Below are 17,843 nucleotides of genomic sequence, written 5' to 3'. Positions count from 1 at the left end.
ATTAGGCGCATTGCCACACCCGGCCGGGCGCTGACGTCGCTTTGGTGTTCGTTGCGGCACACTTTCACACACTCGACGGACATCACGCTCGGGCGTGTTCGGCGCACTTAAGAGTAAGTGTTGTTGTGGCATAACGGCCTGTGCGAACCAGAGGGAGCACCGGCGGTCGGCGTCAACTGTTACACACACTGGTCCAAGTACTGGCAGCGTCTGTTGTCTGACCGTCGCGGCACGCGTGTCTCTATGCGTAGACGATGCGCGCGACCAGGATAGGTGGCAAAATGGTATGTGTGGACTTATACTGTGGCCGTTATCAACGTGAAAGATGCGGCGGATAGTCGCGGAGCTACTATGCTGCAATAGCTTATGCAGACATTGATGTTAACATGTTGACGCCGCCGTCAGTGCTCCCTCTGAAAGCACAGACCGTTATGTGTCCTCAACACCTGATCAGTGCCGCGCCTCGAACGCGCCCGTGCGCGCAACGTAGTGCAGTGCCCCGAACGGCGTGACGTCAGTCACGGCCTCCTACGTGTGCAAAGCGCCCGGCCGGGTGTGGCACTGCGCATTGTTTATTCATGCATTCGAGAATATAAACAGAAACTAATAAATCTAAAACCATCAATAATCAATGTTAATGTAATAATCAGTTTATAAAGGGTTATAATTCACAACGCTGGCCGAAGTCATCTTCCCACGCTCCGCAGTTTTCCCGCGGAATTTCCCCCCTCCCTGGCCCGGCGGCCAGGGAGGTTAGTCAGTCGCCATCCAGCACTCGCCCGGGCCGGCAGCCCACGCACGGGGAGCCTTCAACTTTCGCGCCAACATCTTGTAACTGCAATAGGTAATTATAGCCAAACCGTTTTATATCAGCTCCCCGGTCGGCCCACCTCGGCCGTTAGCAACTTCGCGCGGTCTATTAATAAAATGTGTATCCCATCAGGGATTTTTATATTTTACGTAAGCAATTAGGTGATCCTCCGTGGCACCTGCGCCTCACGCTATAACGTCCCACCTCGGGACATAGCTCTTTGCCCACGCAGGGCGGCACTGCGCCAAACGCGACCATAAACATTCGGACGAGTCATCTACTGGGACGTGCCACGGCCACGTGTGTGATATCGTACCAGATTCCACCGTGTCCGTTCCCAGCTTAACGTGGCCTTCGCCACCCCGCGAACTAGCTGCAGGTGCATATCCTCCTGTGCGGGACTAATCACCGCCCTTTCAGTGTAATGTGTTTTCATAAGTAAATTCGCGGGACCTACCGCTCTTTTAGTGTAATGTGTTTTCATAAGTAAATTCGCGGGACCTGCCGTCCTTATAGTGTCATGTGTTTTCATAAGTAATTTGCGGGGCCGATCGCCCACCCACCCCACGTCGCGTCCGAGTACTCTCGCAGAAGCCATAACAGGTTCATCGTGCGCGGAGCTTAGGTCGACGATGAAGCGGCCAGTTACGTGAACGTGTGGCGTGTAGACTGTGCTACGCAATAAAACGGCTACAAATACGTGTGTGTTTCATTAATAAGGCGTCCTGGGAGGCCATAACAGCCCGGGGAGTCCTTTGTCGCCGCATCCCTGCCTGCAGCCACGAGGCCAGGAACCCCACCCTTGAGATTCAAAATTAACCCACTAGTGTAAATTTACGTAAATTCAGATCAGGCAACGTGGACGGCGTCAATGTAAAACACAATATACAAACAAATGTTCTAAAGTTATTTGCAATCTAACCTGTTGCAAAACATTAAAGTCCCGAAAAGTACGTAGGCCCAGTTAGATGAAAACATACAAGTCACAGTCACTAATTAAACAGTTATTACGTGGTTAGATGGCACGTTAGTAGTTACACATTTAAATAAGATGAAAGTTAGATACGTAGATTAACGAGTTAGAACTCGAAACACGAGGCTGGCTAGGAGCCTTTGACGATAATGATCACTTGGCTTCGAAGCCTGAAAACTGTGTAAGACCTATTTACGCTGTCCTTATACTCTGGACAGGAAAATTACGTAAAGAGTTGAAAATCTCCCTGTTGGGAATAAATGATTAAGTAACGAGTCGCACGAAATGACGTGCGACTGAGTGGGGTCGGCGCAGAGCTGGTAAAAAAATTTGAAGAACTTACACTTAACATCGTCCGGCCGAAGGCCACCCTAAAGCCCGACCTACAACCGCCAGTATCCAACCCCACTAACGGAACGCGCCCCTAGCCATGGCCCACCCGAGTCAGGCGAGCGCCGCGATACTTAGGTATTTCAACGCCCTTCATTAATTGGCAAGACAAACTAAATCTGTTACACAGTAAATTCACTAAACCTTAATGAACCCGCCACATTTAATCAATAACACCATGCAACACAAGTGCGATGTAGGAGAGCCCGGGTCACTCACGTGTAAATTTCTACTAGAACAGCTGTGAGTGCAACCCTTGCGGCCTTCAGCCTAAATTCAGGAGTGAAATATGTGACGTAACTCAAACCGCCCCAAATTAGCATTATCATTCGCCACTGGAGTAGTTATCAAGAAACAGACAGTCTCCAGCTTGACTCTAATATTCAAACTTATTTTAGACGAACTTAGTAAATGTCATTTATAAAACATATATAGATATTAAATTAATCATTATGTTTTATTATGTGAATTTAGTGCCACTTAAATTTAGTTAATTATATAGATTTTTACGAATAACGGAACTTTAGAAACTCTGGCGCGACAGGGAGCTCACCTCTCCCCTCGCGCCAGGGCCAGATGCCAGTACAGCGCGACTCGCGGACCGGAACGAACGCACGTCCCACGGGGAGCCATCATCTTTCGCATTCATCGAACTTCAATCTGGTAATTATAGTCACAACCGAAACCTTTTTTAAATACTCCCCGTGTGCGCCCGGTCCTTTTCCGGTGTAGGGCCTAACCCAGCCGCGTCAATTTAACACGCCCCACACACAGCATTACGTGGGGCTGTGCAATATACGGCACGGACCGACTCCCGCCACCACAGAACTTTATTTAATTGCTTAGTGCACAGGCACTAGCTACATCAAAGCATAGATGTGTTCTTAATTTAATAGCAAGCCGCGGTCCACGCAGGTGGGCCTGGGCTTCGCAGCTTACCAATTACGGGATTAGCCGATTCTAATCGAACACTCTCCCTCAGCTGCAACTGGCGTGAGGGCATAACGTTAGTGACGGCGCGTCAGAGCGCCTCGTGTGTAATGGACAATGTACTTTATGTTAGGGAATTCGTGTGATTGTAAGTGCCATGTAATTTGCCAAAGTAATTAAAATCCACTCCACACACTCTGTGCGTGAAGTGCGAACAACAGTGCAAACCGAGTATATTATTTCTAAACCCCACCAATCCAGTTAGGGATCAGCATCCTATGCTGTGTAGGGCCAGTGGGGCAACAGGCATCAGGGATCCCTAGCATCATCACCACCGCCGCAGTTCCTAGTGAGCCACGCAGGGGCCTTCGAACCTCACGACCCACCTCGTGGCTAACCCCCGCGTTAGCCTGGCGCCCTCCCGGACACGTTTCCCCACAACCGAACAGCCTTCCCGCTAGGAACACCGCCGAGTCTCGAACACGAGAAGCATCATCACCACCGCCGCAGTTCCTAGTGAGCCACGCAGGGGCCTTCGAACCTCACGACCCACCTCGTGGCTAACCCCCGCGTTAGCCTGGCGCCCTCCCGGACACGTTTCCCCACAACCGAACAGCCTTCCCGCTAGGAACACCGCCGAGTCTCGAACACGAGAACCCGGGCGACAGCACACTATTGCTGAGACTTGTATGAGGCGCGAAATCTGAAGGCTCTGTGTGAGCGGAGCGACCGACCCCTGCGAGCTCCCGACGGTAACTGGCGCGAGATCGCCCTACGACCTCGCGCCGAGACACGTGAAGCACGGGAAAACAGCTCCGACCAGTTTTGGACTTAAATGACATATTTCACAATATATGATTATTGAACAATTGGACATAATTTCCCTTGAATTAATTATCTTTTAATTGTTATTAATTTGGTTGTTTTTGATTTAAAAGAATAATTACTTCTTTAGTTTAGCGCATTGCCACACCCGGCCGGGCGCTGTCGTCGCCTTGGTGTTCGTCGCGGTGCACTTTCACCCACTCGGCGGATATCATGCTCGAGCGTGGTCGATGCACTTAAGAGTAAGTGTTATTGTGACATAACGGCCTGTGCGAACCAGAGGGAGCACCGGCAGTTGGCATCAATGTCTATCACTATTTAACTGTAATTCAATGTGCGACTAAGTCTTCGATCTGACGTCGTATCGACCATGGCCTCTAAGCCCGTGCTCCGCACCGCTAGTACCCGATCCCATTTTCTGAGCGCACCCCCAGGCCAGTGGGAATGAGTCAGACGAGCGCCTCAGGCGAGACCCCAATAGACGTAAAGAAACTTAAGGGCACGGAACCCCTGGGGGCTCGAACCCATAAAACAATTAAGGGAAAAGCCATTTGGACAAAATTACTAATTACCAGACATTAGACAAGTGCGTCGTAACCACTCCGTGCGAGCACCGAAAGCACGGAGCAGACAACAAACCTCATTAACATTCACCACGGCCACTGGCCTTAATTAAAGTGCCCATGACAATGATCAAGTCGGATTAGGAGAAATCCCACTAATAAAATTGACGTCCCTCGGCCTATGGTCCCTAATTCCCTGTGGTGAACTGTCCTGATTTGCCCGTGTAGCTCTCGTCGGTGAGGGAGTGAGTTCAGGCCACTGTGGCCGGACCGGAAAGTAAGAGACCAGGAGGGAACTTTGCGTATGTGGAAGGAATGGTAGATGGTAACAAGGATAATACGATGCTGTCCGTGTTCACGAGCTCTTTTATTCCGTGAAGACTCCTGTCGCGAAACGAGCATCCTCCTCTGCCGCGACCCAGACTCCCGGAAACAAACACTTGGAGACAAAATGAGAACCGGCGTAACAGCGAATGCGGTCCTGTAGTGAATCGTACCGGTTACGAAAAGATCAGCGGCGCTTCGTAGCACGTACGCGACTCGTGAAGTATGCGTAGACGACTCTATAACGATATATACAGATTAAGAGAGTAGGAAGGTCCAGACGTGCACGGCGTGCGTCTCGAGCAGAGTTAGTTGCGGAGTTACGAAGACACGATCTTGTTAACGAGGTTTATCGCGAGGAATCCTGTCACAGCCTGGACGACCACGTCGGTAGACAAACGTGCTACTTCTCGCGGGGCGGAGCGAAGCAGGTCCGCTCCGTGTGACTCCCAGTAGGCAACTGACTGACACTCCGCTGCCCGCCCGCGCGGGCTGCGGTGGTGAGGAAGGGGAAACGGGCCGGCGGGGAAGACGCGACTCGCGCGGTGCGCCAGGCTTGCCAATCTACATGATATGACACAGCATAAGCACTTAAAAATATATACAGAAATCCCGAAATGAAAAGTATTAAAAAGAAAAGGACATTAGAAATTATTTACAACACACAAGATCGGTTTTGGACATTCCAGGGTGCACGCGGGTGCGTCCCTGCTCGTAGCACTACACTTAGGTTGCACTAGCAATGCAAGAGAGGACGTTGACGAGGCATAACGGCCTGAAGGAGCCGAGGAGACACTTGGGTCGACGTCAAAGTTCACAGTGAGACAATATGTTAATAAATTTACAGTCGCCAACTTGATGCCACAATTCGAATAATTAAATGGTACTCTAAAACAATTGTTAAGCCTTAAGCATCCAATTACCAGGTGCTACCTTTTAATTGCACCTGGAACGTGTTTTTAGCTTATAACAGAGCAAATTATGTTAATGTAAGTTTTTGGCGCCGACTCACAAAGGAGGTAAAACTTTTCCTCCCTTGCGAAGCAGCCATGTTCGGCAGTCTCCAACCACTCCGCGCCAGGTCAAGACGTGTGTCCGTGAGCAGCCTTTCACTTTGCTTCACCGATCGGTCATTCTGCAGTTATTTTAATACTTAAACCTTTTCTTTTATTTCACAGCTGCTCACGTCGACTCGGCGTGTATTTTGCGGACCCGGGCTTATCCCGACCGCCTTCGTTATTGGTTCCGCACCGCGTCGCGGACCATGCTACGTACGGCACTGGCCGACTCCAGCCAACACGCTTTCGATAAACCACCGCGCATACGCCTGCCGAATGCAACCACAAGTAAGTGTAATTTAAGGCCACGCTCACTGAGCCACCCTAAGAGTTTCGGCACTGGCCGTCTCCAGAACACTCGCAACCGCGCCCCGCGAGACTGCCGCGGCAAATTCATAGTGTGATATTAGTGTCGTGTTTTGTTCTGTAAGTAATGTATGTTCATGTAACTGTTTCGCGTAGTGTTTGTAGCGGTTCTGCCACCGTGTAGAGTACGCATATGGAGTACCGCGTACCCATGCGTACCACCGGAGAAGTCAGTTAATTAAACGTAAATCAACAGAACCAGTGTCACCCCGTCCTCCACACGGCCGAGCGGCCTCAAGGGATTTCAGGATAGACTTCAAGCCACGTACCTGGCGGGGTACGCGGGGGCAGAGTACCATGACCCACCATCAATGGCCTAGTGTCTCACTACCCTGGCGCCCCCCCGGACAACAGCAGCACCGCGACGCCCGTAGCGCCCGTCATGTACTTCCCGGGCCCTCTACAGAGGCCGGGTGACGGCAGATCATAGTGTGACCTATCTCACAGTCTCTGCACACTTTTATGCGCGAGCTCAACCTCAGGCAGCAACATGCCTCTTGAGGTAACGCCAGTCGTCTCGCAGCCATAATCGCAGTGGACGCGCTCGCGCTCACAGAGCCACCATCGCCTTCGATGTCCAGCCATCAGCTGCTTCATAAACATAACCATTTCAACCTCGGCTTTGCAGACATCGTTTCTGTTTACTAGTTTACTGTATTTTAGTTTATTCTTTTCATCTCGTGCGTTATCCTGACCACACCTCGTGGCCTTAACTGCTTCGGGAACATTGAAGGAGGGCATTATAATGTCCACGAGGTGGACCACTTGTAGAGGTTCTCAGCCCAGGTTTTATACAGATGGTGTTAGTGAAATTTGTGTAATTGTGTAACCAGTGTAAATTGCATCTCAGATGAAGTAATGGACCACAGTGTCAGCAATCCCATATTATCCTAGCTGTGTGGATTTCAAGTAACCACGTACAAAATTTTCGATGCCCTACATCTCTAGTGTAACTTATGTAATTATCCTGTAGTGCCTTGTAACTGTTGTCATCATTCGTACTATGTCGCTAAGGGCCCTCTGCTTATTCCACACATCCGATGATGCTCTCAAATCTGTCTGAGTGTAACTTAATGTAACATTTTGTAAATACTGTGTAACTTTGTGTGTAACTGTGTCACCCTGCTCATGCAACCTGTGCCATATTTAAAGACTGTCGCGACGAGCTCCTGCTGAAGCACACGACAAGCTAGGGACCTGAACAGCACTGTGTACAGTGTCGTGCAGTTATGAATAAATCTAGAATTCGCAACCATCTTTTTCATTCACAAATTAGGGCGTCCTGAGTGGCCTTAACTGCCAGGGACCCTGTGTTGACCGTGAACCACCTATACATGCCACTGAGTTTATGATATGTTACACTGGAGTCGGCCAGTCTTGTAAGTGTTTGACCCTGTGGAATGATCTTGTGGCAGGTGATGCCGTCCCCTTTACCTCCATTGATTGTTACGTGATTTTTATACGGTTCGTGATCTCAGGGAAGGTTCGGCCTCGTGGCTAGAGGTAGGGGTTAACGCAGCAGGGCCCCCCGAGCTGTTATGGCTACTCGGGACGCCTGAAAAGAACACAAAGTTACTGATTGATGCCTGATGAAATTATTACGGCACAGCCCTATACATAGTGCTGCCCGTCCTGACCGCAACGGTTGTCCCGAATTGAATAGTCACACGCGCAGCCACTTCCTGTGGCGGATCACGATTTTACTACGTGTGAAGGACGTACTCTTGCACATGATGCGGCGGTTACAGAATAAACCCTAACATGACATACTAAACCCTAACTGACAACACACTTCACTATTACACTGGGTTAATGACACGTAGGCCCGTAACTCCGGCGACTCTACCTGACTCTTAGACTTGTCCCAGATATTGACTCGTTAGTAAGTTTGGTGGCACGATAGCGTGCGGCACAGTCAGTTACCCTGACGACTAAAAACACTTCACTACTACATTGACGCCGACCGCCAATGCTCCTCTATGTCGCATAGACTGCTATGCCTCATCAACGTCTCGCAAAAGCGGGTGCAGCAAAGTGTAGTTCGTGCGACGAGGCGAACGCCATGCAACGAGTGCTGCGCCGGCGGAAGGATCAGGCCGGGTGTGGCATATCCCTCCGCCGCACTACAACAAATTAATTTATGTATATTTTTTCACAGGTTTTATTAAACATTATTTTTCATCAATTAATATTTCAGTCCTTGCAAAATCATGTTTCACTGTGCGATTTGTCCCGAACCTGGCCGGTTCAGTTTCCCGCGAAATTCACACGTTTCCGCGGAAGGGCTGGCGGGGGAGGGGGGTCGCGCGCGGCGACACAGGCAGTGTCCGATATGAGCTCTAACAGGCCGGCAGCCTGCGCGCAACGCGGAACCATCAACCTTTGCTTTCACCGACATGTAGTTTTCAATAGTGTAATATCTTTTCAAACTTTTACGTACAGTTCCGCGGTCGGCCTCAATCTACCATGAGGTATTTATCTTAATTAAATCAGTGCTCCAAGATGAGTGTTCTACGTCATACGTAAGTACTGTGGGAAGTTTACGATAATTTACGTCGGTGCTTCACGCCCCAACTTAGCCTACAGGCTACTTAGTTTTGGCCCGCACGGGGCAGCCAGCAGGCGACACGTGCCGTCGAACGTAATAACGATTCAGTCCCTGGGACACATCTAGGTATCACGTAGAGTCGCCGGAGACACGGGCCTACGTGCCACTAGCCCAGTTTATTAAGTGTTAGGTAATAGTGAAGTGTATTGTTCGTCAAGATATCGTTCGTCATGTCAGAGTGTATTTTTGTAACTATCGCATCACGTGTACAAGTCCGCCCCTCACGCGCATTAAAATCGTGAGCCGCCACTGAGGAAGTGAGCTGCGCGTGTGACTAGTCGCGTCGGGCAAACCGTTACAGCCAGAATGGGCAGCACCATGTATTGGGCTGTGCTGTATTAAATTCACCAAATATCTTCCAGAAACTTTGTGTTATTCTTCAGGCGTACCGAGTGGCCATAACAGCTCGGGGGGCCCTACTGCGTTAACCCTTACCTCTAGCCACAAGGCCGGACCTTCCCTGAGATCACGAACCCGAGCAAAAATCACGTCTAAATAGTCAGAGGTAGCGGGGACGGCGTCAACATATTACACTGGGCTAATGACACGTAGGTCCGTAACTCCGGTGACTCTACATGACTCTTAGACTTGTCCCAGATATTGACTCGTTAATAAGTTTGGTGGCACGTGTCGCCTGCTGGCTGCCCCGTGCGGGCTGAAACTATTTAGCCGGTAAGCTAGGTTGTTGCGTGAAGCGCCGACGTAACGTCTCATAGACTCCCCACAGTACTTACGTATTATGCTGAACACTCGTCTTGGAGCACTGATTAATTTATGTGAAATACCACATGGTAAATTGAGGCCGACCACGGAACTGTACGAAAAAGATTGAAAAAGATTACGACTATTGAAACTACATGTCGGTGATAACGAAAGTTGCTGGTTCCAAAGTTGCGCGGAGCTGCCGGCCTCTCTGAGCTCCTGAAGGACACTGCCACTCTCACCGCGCGCGACGCCCCTCGCCCGCCAGCCCTCCCGCGGAAACGTGTGAATTTCACGGGAAACTGAACCGGCCAGGTTCGGGACAAGGCGCACAGTGAAACATAATTTTGAAAGGAATGAAATATTAAATAATGAAAATAATGTCTACTAAAAACCTGTGGAAAAATATACATAATTACATTTGTAGTACTTAGTTCGGCTGAGAGATATGCCACACCCAGCCGGATCCTTCCGCCGACGTAGCACTTGTTGCCTGGCGTTCGCCTCGTTGCACACGCCTTTGCGAGACGTTGAGGCATAGCAGTCTATGCGACATAGAGGAGCATTGGCGGTCGGCATTGTGCCGGAAATAAGGCATTTCGACACCTTTAAATTTTTACTATAATTTTAAATTAATTTTGGAAATTTTATTTTTCTAATTTTATCTGGTTGATAAGGGATGTGGATGTTTCTTCTAAATTTATTATTTTTTCTGAAGCGTGGGGGCGCTAAGGACGACATTGGCTCGTACATCACACGCCACACAGCCTCTAAGCACCAGGCACAGGACTGGCGCGCAGTCTTAGCCCAAGTTTTCGATAAACTCACTTAATCCTTCAACAGTAGTTGCTGCTCTCACCCTCTTTATATTTTCTGCAAACCTAGATGTAAGGATTTTGTGCCGCTTAAGAAAACCTTTAGACCAACCGTATCCTGGAATATTGTTTTTAAACTTTGAGACCTTCCTTCCTTGTTTATTTAGATAACCAGCAACAATAAACCTTAGTTCAAGCTCATTGATTGGAAATCCATATTCAGTAAGTGTCAAAATGTGGGTGACAAAACTTTCCTCTTTGTCAGCCAAAACAATTGTTTGCCCTCCTAAACTAGTAATAGTAACAGTACATGGAGACGACTGAACTTTCAGTTATTTTTAAGGGTTCTCCTCGGTATCCCAAATGTTTCACTGGCCAAACGTTGAGGCATTCCACTTTTGATTGCATCCAAACATCTTGCCAGGTTTTCTGGTGAATAGTTGATGTATTGCCTACTTCCATTGGCCCAAGCCAAAGTCACCCCCAAAAAAAATTGGTTGTCTGTAAAGTCGGTTTATGGACTATAGTTTAATGTGACGTCATAACAAAACATTGATGAAATGATTGCATACTTTTATGAATAAAATTGAATCATTTTTATTTTAAAAATAAAAGAATAAATACTTGAAATTATACTAGTTATCAGATTTTTAAAATGCAAGAATAATTAACCTTTATTGCTGAATTTGTTGTAATAAGCAACAAAAACCACATTAACTTTTCACTTCACTATATAAACAGTCGACGAAACAGTTCACATGTAGAAGACCTTTAGATAATTTTAAAAACTGGCATTTAGCTATAAAGTTTAAATATAATTATGAACAAGTTTTCATATAAATAAACTGTAATCAAATATATATCAATTATATGAATCACCATAATTTTTTAGTCAATTGTAACATAACCTAATATTACTGCACTCAACGACAGCGTAACGGGACACTTTTCGTGCATGCAGCCAGCATTCGATTTATTAGACGTCATGTTAAAAAGTACAATTTTGACAAAACATCAAAAAATGTGTTATAAAATAATTCTAGTTGGTGGTTTTTGTAGCTTAGCTATATTGACTTATTACTTAGATATAGAAGACATAATAGAAAAAACCTACCTTAAATTTTGAAGAAACTATTATACTTTGCAGACAAAAGTATCAGCACTCCAATATGGCCGCAAAAATCAGCTTTTCATATAAAAAAAATGGCTACCAACATGTAAACATAAAAAAATTACAAATGGCAATGGGAAATGTTAGCAGATATATATCTACACAATGTCAGAGAGAAACATTGTGAATCAATCTTGAATTTTTTTTCAAAATAATAAAATAAATCTTTTTAATAATATTGGGCCATTCACCCCATCCAACGGTACGTAAAACGTTCTGTGAACTCCAGCCAGATCATGCCTAACCGCCCCCAGGTGTTTCACCAGTTCTGGGCTGTACCTCACAGTAGTTTACCAGTTCGCTCAGCCAATTCATCGGCTGGTATTTCATGTACATGCCAGGCACGTTTCGCACTTCTGCAAGTAGGTACATGCATGGGTCTTCATACTATACTTCCCCATCAGCTGACTCGACATGGCTCGTGGAGTGACAGGTATTTCCGGGTTGGTCGTTGTTGCAAGCTCCAGTGCAGTCCCATGGAGAGGCAAATTGATTTTGACCTACCCAATTGAAACTAAATAAAATGAAAAGAAAAAAAAACCAGACACAGCTTTTTCTAACATTGCAATAAGTGTTTTTGACTAGACTCATTTCGAGAAACAGTATGTGTGTGATAGCGCACAATAATCCCCATTCAAGTTTTAGCTGTTCGATCGCAAACACTTTTGCTGCAGGTTAAAAATAGGTTATATTAATTCTAATCCCTTATCCAGATATTACTAACTACATCAGTTTCACTAATCATTCACCTTTCACTAAAGATTGTTTCCCTTCAATGACTGGTCTTTGTCCAGAAAATTTGAACATATTGAAAGCGCTATTTTTTGTTCACACAAAATACGTCAAGTACAAATATTAATGCAGATTTCTCAACTTACATGCCAATGCCGAATATTCTCAGACTTTTTCAAATATTGTGCCTTTTTTCTTAATTTTTTGCTACAGTTACAGTCGAACAGAATAACCAACTATTGCTTAAAGAACTACATATAATATTTGCAAATAAAAAATGCTCAAACGAGGTCAAACGCAGTAGAGTATGGAGCAGCATTTGCTCATCCTGGCAGCAATACATGGCTGTGGTAATATCTGTTCAAAGGGTCGAAAGAGCCGGAAGAGAGGAGATAGCAGAGTTGCTTCATGCAGACGAGGAAGTAGCCCAGAAGCAGAAATGCTTACTTCACCATGCCTCTACCCCAAAGACTTTGTAAAAATTAAGTGAAGGTAGAAATGAGAATCAACTGTCGCTCTTACAGTCTACAACTGCACAAATGTTGCAGTGACTGTTACAATTATTGTCAAGCACGACTGGAGGCTTATTTGCCACTAGCTGATACTGCATTGTTTGTCGTGTGCAAGGAAAATACTTTTACGTTCAATTCCCTCTTACCTGTTATCTTTGAAATATTTGTGCAATGGGAGTGCATGACTTGATGTAAGTTTTTGGACATACGCCATTGCCAAGAACTTTTTCTGTTGAAGAAAAAATAAAAAATAAAAAAATACCCAAATAAGACAAAAAAAAAACACAAAATTAAGCAAAAAATTGCTGTTGTCAACAAGGATATAAACACTTACGTGTAGATTTTTTTTAAATAAATGTTTCTTTGGATGTAAATTCAAGGCTCATTAAAACAACTGATAAAAAAAAATACAAATCTCAGTGAAATGAAGACAGCAATGCAAATAAAAACCAATCTTGTGACTTTCATCACAATTTTCATGAAAATTAAATGGTATAAGTTTTCATTATATCAAGCACATATAAACATTTTTATTTGAACACACACTAAAAAAAATAGGTTAAATTAAGATATTGTTACAAGGAATTTAATCATAAAAAACGTACACACAAACAATAAAAATCAATCTTGTGGACCGCTAACAGCTCTATGAACCCCTGAAACATAAAAAAGGGACACATCACTAATTATTTGTGTGTTGAAATAGCTGAATAAAAATAAAAACATCATGCACAAAGACGGACAAACTAAATTTTAAAGTCATAAATAGAAGCTATTTTTTTTTAAAGAGAACAAATATTTTTTAATGTTAACTAAAAAAGGCTCGGTTTCAAGATTATTTGCGTTAAAGCTGGGTTGTGCACATACAAAATACAATTAAAGTAAAAAAAAATTTATGGTTGTTACATTTTATAAGCTATTAATGGTCTGTATGGTTTCCATTTTAAAAACTTGTCTTAACAGTATTAGTATAATTATTGATCTTATACAACACTGTCTATAAACTATAAATCAAAAAGAGAAAACTAATCATCAAAAGTTAAATTGTTCAGACAAAATGAACATAACCACAGAGGTTAATAAAAATTTAGATTAATTTCACAACAGGCTAGAATTAAAACAATTTTAGCTTTGTGCTGCTTCTATTTATACATAGAAGGACTCAATTGTCAATTAAAACCATAAACAAAAACAATTGTTACCAAACTATAGGTATTATAGACAAGACATTACTTGAACAGCACAAAAAAAAAAAAACTAATGGATCCAATAAACTATAAAATAATAAGTCAGCAAATAATGAACAGGTTACGTTTACCAGAGTATTTATTAAGACTTGAGTCCATACCAATGGTAATAGAACCTAAAATACTACCAATAATGGATGGTCAGTTCAAAGGAAAGGTTAAATGGGATCTCTAGTCACCACTAGTGATGGCCCAAACGGTTTAATTGACAAGACTTGATTCATCTTGTTCTTTTAGTTCTGACCACCCGCAATGAGTTCCGGCACATCTCAAGAGTCATAACTCATTCACCCATTTGAATGTTTGTCACATCTAGCCGTCTGGTCTTGTCACCTGGCTGGTAATCGCAATCTGGTCGGATTGGATAGCTGAAATTCTAAATGTCTAGCTGTACAAGAAATGAGCATGATCAGGTTTATAAGTTCTCACATATGAACATCACAATACTTATTGAGTGTATAACCCCCACTTCCACCCCTTTTAATGTTACCCTTTTTTCTTTTATCAGTTATTGTTTGCTCTTTTGAATACGTGCATGCTGAACTTACTGATTACTGTGACTCCCAAAATCATGAGTCAGTTTACGAATGATTCAGACTGGCTGGTTCACTGCTCTTGTTCTCTCCGAGTTTTACATTCACCCAAATCATGTTTATCTTACCTACTTTTAAAGAACAAATTCTTTACACAGGGAACGAACCATGTGCATGTGTGCAAAAGTAGATAATTTTCCTGTTGCTAAAAAAAAGGCAATAAGGACCATAAAATAACTAAACACGCATTGGTGTTAAGAAAAACACACACAGTCAGCTTCGTTTATTGGCCATTGAAATGCCATCATAGGTACAGTTCGGTAACCTACTGTAACCTTAATTTTTAGGGTGTTACTTTACTCAACTAAATTAAGTTAGGTTTGTGTTTATTTATACATAAATTTTCTATGCACACTAAATATTTACATAGTGTTATTCACTACTCAATTAACAACTAAATCACCTATAATTTAGTTAAAGCTGACATATGGTACCAAACTCTGAACAAGGTCAAGTAATTGATCATGGACACAACATTTTGGATTTGAATTCTGGAAGACAAACTATTATAATATTTGCCTTAGTATGAAAAATGTAGCAAAATTCAAAGACTGTTTCGTTGCCCTCTAGTTCTGGGCATCGGCTACCATTGGAAAATCTCGGCTTGGTGCGTCTTGTGTTCTCCTTTTCCCCTACCACCTCCTCTTTTACATCTTAGCCACCTCTCCCTTTACAGAGAACTATTTTGTGCTCATGGAGTAATATTTTGTAAAGCCTTTTTAATCTCATGCCCCATGTGCCTTTCTTATTACCAGTTGGTCTTTGAACAAGTGATATAGTTGTGGATGACAGTGCTGCGAAACCGATCATGGGTGCAAGTAAACTATTTAACGTTGCTGTAGTGCATGGTTCCTATTTTGTTAACTTTCCTTGTGGCCACCACAGTCAAAATTTTGTTTCACCTAAATGTTTATAGTTTATCTTTGTTAAACTGTTAGTTCTGTCTTGTGCTGCTTTTGACACCCATGATAGCGACCCAGATAGGCACTTGTCGATTCCTTATCTCTGCCTTATAAGGCTGTAAGATGCCACTTTAGTATTATTACTTTTCCCATGTTTGACTCGTTCGCCCAATGTATAGGGCAAGTAACTCACCTGGTTCATAAATTGTATACACTTCAATGTTCTTTTGTTATTATTTCTGATTGTACTACTACATTAACGTAATATGTTAAAATTTTTATTGACAAATTGTAATCACGAGGGATGTGTTCTTGTATACACTAAGAAAGTTTACTGTTTTATCTATTATAAATAATGGACTTATGATCAGCTGTAGCTGAGTATCGGGTACTTTACTTGACCAGAGCCGCGTTAGATTCGCCTTCCAATTATGTATTCATCTTCATTGTTGTACCCGATTACTGGAGTTATGCATGCTCCCACGTTAACTTATTATGTTGTCTGACAACGTAATAGAAATATTTTGTCTCTTTAACTTAATTCTCGTTAATAACTCAGATTCAACACATTATTCTTATAAGAGTGGAATTAGAACTTTCATTAAAATTTATTAAGATAGTCTATTTAAAACTACATTATTATTTTTTTTTTTTACAAAAACCACTTGATTTAAACCATGGTTTAAACCATTGTGAATTAAATAGGTTAACCCTGATACTTACACAATAATATTGTTGATTGGAATATGAATGAGCTTCACGAAAAAACCGATGAAGCCCATGACACAAAAGCCAATGGCTGTTGCGACAGCAATCTTCTGGAATTCTGCAGGAAGAGAAAACAAGACCACTTATGAAATTTTTTTACAAACTCCAGAATTCAATATTTGACAGATGGTTCTAAACAAAAAAACCATGTTGCCATTTTATACCCCCAGCAATGTACAAATTATACGAATACGTGGAATTAAGTGGGTTTAAGTTTGTTTACACATTCAAAAAATAAGCTGGAATTTAAAAGAAATATATTTGTAATTTGTAAGCCTACATGTTTTTAACATACGAGGGTTATTTAATCAATAAAGAGACAAATCAATGTAACTCAAAAATGGTTTATTTACCTAATCAAAATAAAATTTGACCTAATTTTAAACCTAATCCCACTTCCCCAAACACTTATACACTTTTCCCATTGTTCCCTTTAAGTTGCACATGCCCTGGCATAAAATTCTTTTGGCTTTCTCAATCAGACAGACTGAATCTTGACTCCTTTCTTTAGAGCCACATTTTTTTGCCATGTAGAGCTTCCTTAAGGGGACCAAACATATGAAAGCTTGAGGTAGCGAGATCTGGACAGTAAGGAGGGTGTGGAAGAATCTCCCAGCCCAGTTTTTGAATATATTCTAGCATTATCTGTGCTGTATGCGGCCGGTCATTGTCGTGAAGCAAAATCACACCTTTTTTCAAAAGACCAAAATTGTTAGTGCAAATTGCAGGTTTTTATTTGTTTTCCACTATATCAGTGTAATATTGACTGTAATTTGTTCATTGGTATTCAAGAAATTAACATAAAATAGAGCCTTGTGAGTCCCAGAAAAGTGTAGGCATTTTACCAGCAGATGGCTGGTTCTTTGAATTTTTTCCGTGTTGTAGAACTTGTGTGTTTCCAGTCAAGGCTTTGTCTCTCCAACTCGGGCTCGTAATAGTGAATCCATATCTCATCGCCCGTTACAAATTTATATTAAAAAAAAAAGTTTACTGATTTGAAGCCTTGTTTCTTTGTGGGTGTTCGTAAGTTGTCTTGGCACCCATCTCGCATAGGTTTTTTTTGTATTGTAGTTTATTTTGAATGATGTTATGGACAGTTCCAACACTTGCACACACTTTTGCAGCTATAATTTCAAAAGAGATTCTTCTGTTGTCTCGGATTATCACATCAATGCAAGATTCATAGGAGGAAGTGGCAACTTCGACTGGTCGACCACTACACTGCTCATCACTGATACTTTATCGACCACTTTTAAATTGTTCTACCCACTTGTAAATGTCTAAATACTTTAAACAATTGTTTCCATACACTTTTAACATCCTTGCATGTATATCACTACCTTTAAAACCTTCTGCGACTAAAATTCTAATCACATGCTGTGCAATTCTCAACCAGACTTGACATCTTGAACTGACTGATTTATAGGTTATGTTTACAAAATCATATCGAACAGCTGATCAGAAGTCATTGCAAGGATGCCAACTTAAACTTTTGAAAGTTTCACATTTTATAATTAACCATTTTTGAGCTACATTGATTTGTCTCGTTACTT

The 17,843-nt window shown here is 43.1% G+C and overlaps 1 protein-coding gene across 1 annotated transcript in view; it reads right to left on the bottom strand.

Annotated features, from left to right (window-relative positions):
• LOC134528261 (protein suppressor of forked) overlaps positions 1–11,498 on the bottom strand; it is a 38,390-nt gene extending 26,892 nt beyond the window's left edge. Inside the window, exon 1 of the mRNA XM_063361722.1 lies at positions 11,480–11,498. The gene's annotated coding sequence lies outside the window, so the exon portion shown is untranslated. The remainder of the gene's footprint in view (positions 1–11,479) is intronic.
• Between the last annotated feature and the right edge of the window lie 6,345 nt (positions 11,499–17,843).

This window comes from Bacillus rossius, chromosome 1 (assembly GCF_032445375.1).
Source record: "Bacillus rossius redtenbacheri isolate Brsri chromosome 1, Brsri_v3, whole genome shotgun sequence".
Taxonomy (NCBI): domain Eukaryota; kingdom Metazoa; phylum Arthropoda; class Insecta; order Phasmatodea; family Bacillidae; genus Bacillus; species Bacillus rossius.
This window is presented reverse-complemented; position numbering and strand designations above follow the sequence as displayed.